At 38.6% G+C, this 6,368-nt stretch overlaps 1 non-coding gene across 1 annotated transcript; it reads left to right on the forward strand.

Moving 5' to 3' along the window:
• The first annotated feature begins 355 nt into the window (after positions 1–355).
• On the forward strand, positions 356–462 carry LOC148874610 (small nucleolar RNA R71). The gene has a single exon (XR_016106312.1). It is a non-coding gene; the product is annotated as a small nucleolar RNA R71 (small nucleolar RNA).
• Positions 463–6,368: the final 5,906 nt, after the last annotated feature.

Genomic DNA, 6,368 nt, shown 5'->3' on the forward strand with positions numbered 1-6,368 from the left:
TGTGGACTGAAAAGTCTGACTGCCAACTTGGAATTCAGTGCTATCATGGCCTCCCCCACACTTATCATACTGTACATGCATAGCTGCCATCTGCATCTCATCAAATTTTTTGCTAAGTGCTCCTATTTGTGCAGAGAGAGCTGTGTATGTATCCACATTATGAAGGCCATGCTGCTTTCTAACTGGTGTCCTTTCTGAATGCCATTGGTAGTTATTGGCTGCCATCTCCTCGATGAGTGCATGGGCAACCTCGGGAGTCTTATTGTTTATGGAGCCCCCAGCTGCTGCATCTAAGATGGTCTTGTTTGAATCGGTCAGACCATTATAAAATGTTTGCACCTGCAGCCAAATCGGAAGGCCATGGTGAGGAACCCTCCTTAGTAGCTCCTTGTAACGTTCCCAGGACTCATAGAGAGATTCCCCCTCTTGCTGGAAAAAAGTAGTGATGTCATTCCTCATTTTAGTAGTTTTAGAAGGGGGAAAATATTTAGAGAGAAAACGACTGGCCATTTCGTCCCATGTGGCTATAGATCCTGCCGATAATGAGTTCAACCAAGCTTTGGCTTTATTCTTCAAAGAAAATGGGAATAACCTCAGCCGGATGGCATCATCACTTACCCCATTGTGTTTGAAGGTGTCACAGATTTCCAAGAAGTTAGCAATATGGGCATTCGGATCCTCATGGGCCATACCACAAAACTGAACCGTATTTTGTATCATTTGGATTATGGCCGGTTTAATTTCGAAGTTATTGGCAGCAATAGTTGGCCTGATAATGCTTGAGACAGTCCCGGTGAGGGTGGGCTTGGCATAATCCATCATAGTTCTTTGTTTAGCCATTTCTTGTGCTTCTTGTCTGACTTGCTTAGCAGCTCTCAAACGGACACGGAGAGTCCGTTCAATCTCTGGGTCGTAAAGGATCTCTTCCAGTTCAGGTCTGCTTGTCATAAACTGTTAAAGTCAAAGCAATAAAAATGCCAATATTCATAAAAGAAAATAAATAACTAATCCTATTACAACTGAAAATGTAAAGTGAAGTATTGGAATATACAAACCTACATCCTAAAATAAATAAATGCAGCTAACTAAAAGCATATCAACATCTTATTCAATATACAAAATTTAGTAGCAATTTACAAACAGGTCTGAATTCAGTAATCTCTAAGTAGAACAACAGTTTACAAATTCCTCTTCTTTATATTGCTGAAATCAGGGACGGGATTTAATTACACAGATCTAAACTGCTGAGAGCTGAAATCTCAGTAGCTACTGAGAACAGTAATATACAGTTATGAAATCTTAGCAGCTACTGAGGACAGCCAAGTGCGGATCAGCAGTGATTGTGTTCAGGTCTGAGTTTCATATTAAAAGGCTCTTCTGTGCTACTGAAGGTCAATACACTAAACTGAAGTCAATGTACAAAGGATTGATAGCAATTCAGACATCAGTTCTACACAAAATTGAGATCAGCTCTGAAATCTCAGAAGCCACCGAGAACAACAATAAATATAATAGCATAGTTGTGCTCAGGTCTGATTTCCATATTGGAAGGCTACTAAATATCAGATCTGAGCCCACTGTTTTGATGAGCTATGCATCACCAAACACCAGATGGAGTAGCCATACTAAAACTGAACAATTCAGCAGGATAACCTACTGATATTAGCAATGAAACATGCTGTATACAGATCTGCACAAAATCGAAATCAATCAGTAGTAAAAAGATCTGAAATCAGACCTGTATTCACCATGGTGTGGCTGCTGGGATCTTATTTTCTTTTTCTTTTCTTTTTCTATTTTTCTTTTCTTTTCTTTATTTTTTTTAAAGGAAGAAAACTAAAACAAAATACAGCAATGCAACCAAAATCTTTTTGGATGAGTGCAGGTCTGATTGATGAATGCAATTCAGATCTGAACTCATTTTGAGATTTATTTATTTATTTATTTATTTATATATATATATATATATATATATATATATATATTTTTAGAACCAAAAGAAGAAGAGAAATTTGATTTGCATAAGCTACATTAAAACTGAAACTAAGGATGGAACAATCAAGTATCAAGAGAAGAAACATGGCTCCATCAATGTAGCCCTTGATGGAGTATACACTTATTGGAATGTAGTACACACGGCTGCACACACCCATTCAGATCTGCTAGACTTTCTATTCATGCACAGCTGAAATCAGAGCTAACTATCTAAAAAAAAATTTCAAAGATCAGCCCAGGACAATTCACAATGCCAATTTAGTAATGTTAATTGTAATACAAACCTGTTCAAAACCTGCCCTGGTTCAGTCTTGCTGTAGCAGGTCTGCTATCGTAGCCCTGCTATAGGTCTGAACTCTAATAGAAAAATGGTGTGGAAGTGCCACTTTTCATGAAATCTCTTGAGGCATAAAAAATTCTCAGATTAAATATACTTTTCTTCAACCAAATCAGCTTAGATAGATCGGAGTACAAGTTATTTAATACAGCAAAGTATGCCCTGTATCCTGCTCTGTTCACAACCCCAGTTCAGATCTAGGTGATTGCAGATCCGAATTTCTTCGACCATGACTATCCAATTGTTTTTGGGAGATAGCAGATTTTTTTGTAGGGTGTATTGGGGTGAAGATAACCCCCAATTATCTTTTAAATTTACATCAGTTCAGGTCTGAGTTCAAGAGAACTCAGATCTGAACTGTTGCAGATCTGCTACAGCAGAACTCAGATCTGAACTCAGATCTGAGTTCTGATCCGAATCCTTGGTTTCCATGGTTCTTTCTCTCTCTCTTTTTTTTTTTCACTATCTAAATATATTTTTTTTCTTTTTGTAATGAAAGAAAAGAATAATAAAGGGCTGAGAACAGATTTTTTTTTTCTGAGTATTGCAGTTCTGCTATAGCAGAGTTCAGGTCTGAACTCAAGTCTGAGTTCGGATCTGAAATCTCAATTGCCTTACCTTCAGTTATTGCTACCAAATTGTTTTTGGGGAATAGAAGAAGTGCGCTAGGGTGAATTGGGGTGGTGATGACACCCAATTCCCCTCAAAATTTCATCAGTTCAGGTCTGAGTTCAGAGGAACTCAGATCTGAACTGTTGCAGATCTGCAATAGCAGAATTCAGATCTGAACTCAGATCTGAGTTCTGATCCGAATTCTCAATTGCTCCTCTGGGTGTTCAAAAGATCTCCCCCTTTTTTTTTTCATTTGTTTTTTTTTTCTTTTTGTAATGAAAGAAAAGAATAATAAAATCTGAAACACAAGCAATTCTTTTCGGCTGAGTGCTGCAGATCTGAAATCTGCTGATCTGAGTGCCGAATGCAACTCAGATCAGCAACACTCATGTTTATGTGAATTTTTTTTTTTCTTTTTGAAGGGAACAACATCAAGATTGAATAGAAATCAAATATGTCTTTATTAAAATGAAACTGAAACCAGAAAAAGAAAGTAATCTACTTAAGAAAGAAGAAACATAACTACAGTAGTACAGCAGTTGCATTCAAAACTAAAATGTAAAGTTAAGCAAATTAAACCAACTATGAATGCAATGCTGAATGATACCAGATTAAGAATGCTCAATGTTTCCTAATATTGCTTCTATAAATCCCCGGCAACGGCACCAAAAACTTGATGTGTTGCTCATTGTGACACTAGCAAGTGCACTAGCCGTTCAAGTAATAAAGTAGTGAGTGAAGTATCGTTCCCACGAGGATTTAGGAAACAATTACCAATACTAAATTGAACATTTCTTATCTGATCAACAAATAAATCAAAACTCTAATGAAAGCTAAGAAATCCTAAATTAAAATCTATCTAAATCATTGGTCCAATTGCCTTCAATTCAGGTTAGAAGAGTAAGCAGTAAATGTCAATCTCAGAATTCAGCAATCTATCAATTTGGATCATTCGAATAAATCATGATTGAGCCTTGGTTTGGTGAAACCCCAAGGTCATGAACAGCCTCTCTCAAGCGCATGTTCATCCTATGCATGAGTGACGGTTCTTCTATCTCTAGCAAGAATCTAATCCCCATGCATGCATTTCTTCAAACACTTCTAAGGCATCAATTCAAATCTGAATTGATCACCAACTGAATTGTGCAAGTTATCTCTAACCTTGCACTCAATTCAGTTCTTGAATAGTAGATTTGAATTCCTAGAGTCTCTCTCAAGCACTCTAGGAATTCCAAGCTGTAGATTAATTCGCCCAATCTGAAAATTGCAGATCTGAATTCTCTTTCAAGCAATTCAGATCTTGCAATCTCAGATCTGAGAATTCAGATCTGAGTTTTGAAGGTTAGTTGGCCGAATTAATCTACAATCACACCCTTATTCAAGAAACTTCAAATACAATGCATGACCATTTGAATGAATCAAAAAGAATTAGATTGCTGAACTGAAATTTTACAAGCTGAAATACATCAAGGAAGAATGGAAACAATGAGAAAGAAGAAAGAACATATAGCTAAGAAACTGAATTCAAATCAAAAGAGAATGAAACTACAAATGATTTATTACAGAAGATCTTTGAATCACAAACTCTCAATTCGAACTCACCTTCTTCTTCTAGCTTGCTTGTCTTGAACTTCCTTCAGCCCTTCTTCTTCTTCTTCCTTGCGCCTAGCCTTCTTCTCTTCTCTTCTCTTAAAGTGGCTGAACCTCTAAGAGTGGGAGAGCCTTCCTCTCAAGCAATTGAACAACTTTCTCCCCTCCTAGAGGCCTCCTTATATAGTTTTTCAAGGGGGCTCTTGCCCCTTCTTGAAGCCTCTAGAATGGGGTGTATTACACCCCTCATGAACCTTCTAGAGTACTCCCTCCTTCTCTTCAAGAAACATCTAGGAGTTGCCGCCCCTAGCTCCCTTTGGGCTGCTATTTGGGCTACAACTTAGCTTGCTTTTGAGCTCATGTGGGATACACTCTAGGCTGTTATTTGGGCTAAAAATGGGCCTTCCTTGCTGGGCCGAATTCTACTCATAGCTAGGCTTTATTTTCTTGGGTTTTCTCAAGGAATTCACTTGCTCTTTTTGGGCCGAAGTGCTCTCTCTTGCTTCCACGACCGGGCTGGACTGAAATTGGTCTTTTTGAACCTTCTTTTCTTGCCTTTTTCCTTTCTTTTCTTGGATTGATTATCCCTGAACTTATTCTTAGCATTAAGCTAATTTAAGGCAAAAATTAATAAAACCGGCATAAAAATCCATGCTAAAGTCCTCAAAAATTATAGATAAATTGTAAGTTCATCAAACTGCTGAAGGTAGCAGCTGCAGGAAGGAGCTGGCAAGAGAGTATTTGCAAGGTGCCGAATTCTCTCTTCTTGTAATCTTAGCTCTGAAGAAAAGAGTGTTAGACAGTTTTGTATGCCCTTAGCTTCAATCAAAATGATGTACTTTATGAGTTTATTGTAAATAAATAAAAGTGCATATTTGATTCATGTTCCCTTGGTATGTTTCTGTGTGATACCCTTAAACTGGACACTTAATGAGACTCGTGTTAGTTTAGAATGTTCACAGCCAGTGGGTCAGTCTGGGGAGACCTATCCTGACAAGGCTAACACTGTGATGCCACCAAGTCGGTTGGGGTGGATTGTCTCAGCTACCAGGGTGAGACCCTAGGCACATACAGTGTGAGATTAATTGAATCTTTGAACTGGACCAGATTTCTAGTATTGCCCTGGACCTTGGAGATTGATGGGCAAAACTGAAAAGTTACACCCGACCCCTAGACTCGATTATGATACTGCACTAGGTGTCGGATTGGGCTGTCTTTGATGTACCAATCAGTGAGATCCTTAGCGGGGGTCAAAACCTGGGTATGTTGGGACAGTCTGAGAATTCATCTGAGTGGGTGATCATAGTGACAGGATCAGCTCCTTTGTCGGACAAAGGTAATGATGAAAGAATGGTAGGATCCATCTAATGGACGCCAAGAAGGGTGCGGAATGGGGGGCGAATTTCAAAAAAATTTCCTACCTTCTTCCAACTGGGAATCATATTCCCTAAATTTAGAATACTTTATTCAATGATCCTACTTGAACCATAAACAAACTAGATCTGTACCAAAAAGGAAACAGAAAGGATTATACCTGATCCGGAGAAATAATATCTTCCAAAGTTGGTGTTCACGCCCAAAGAACAAACCAAGATCCGCTCCTGCTGAAGATGACATAGCTGTGAATGGAACGGAACCAGCAGGGTGCGTCCTACACACTGGATTCTTCACAAGAACCCTCTAGAAACCTTGAACACCAAATCCTATTGTCTTTCTTGCAAGACTATTGTCAAAAACTACTTTCTTGACTTCCTGTTGTTGCAAAGATCCAATCTTCCAACAGGGAGTGGCGGCGACTGAAGGAGGAGAAGTGCAGAGACGAAGAGGGCAGAAC

The sequence above is a fragment of the Nelumbo lutea genome, chromosome 1, assembly GCF_056320005.1.
Source record: "Nelumbo lutea isolate HS-2025 chromosome 1, American lotus-T2T, whole genome shotgun sequence".
Classification (NCBI taxonomy): Eukaryota; Viridiplantae; Streptophyta; class Magnoliopsida; order Proteales; family Nelumbonaceae; genus Nelumbo; species Nelumbo lutea.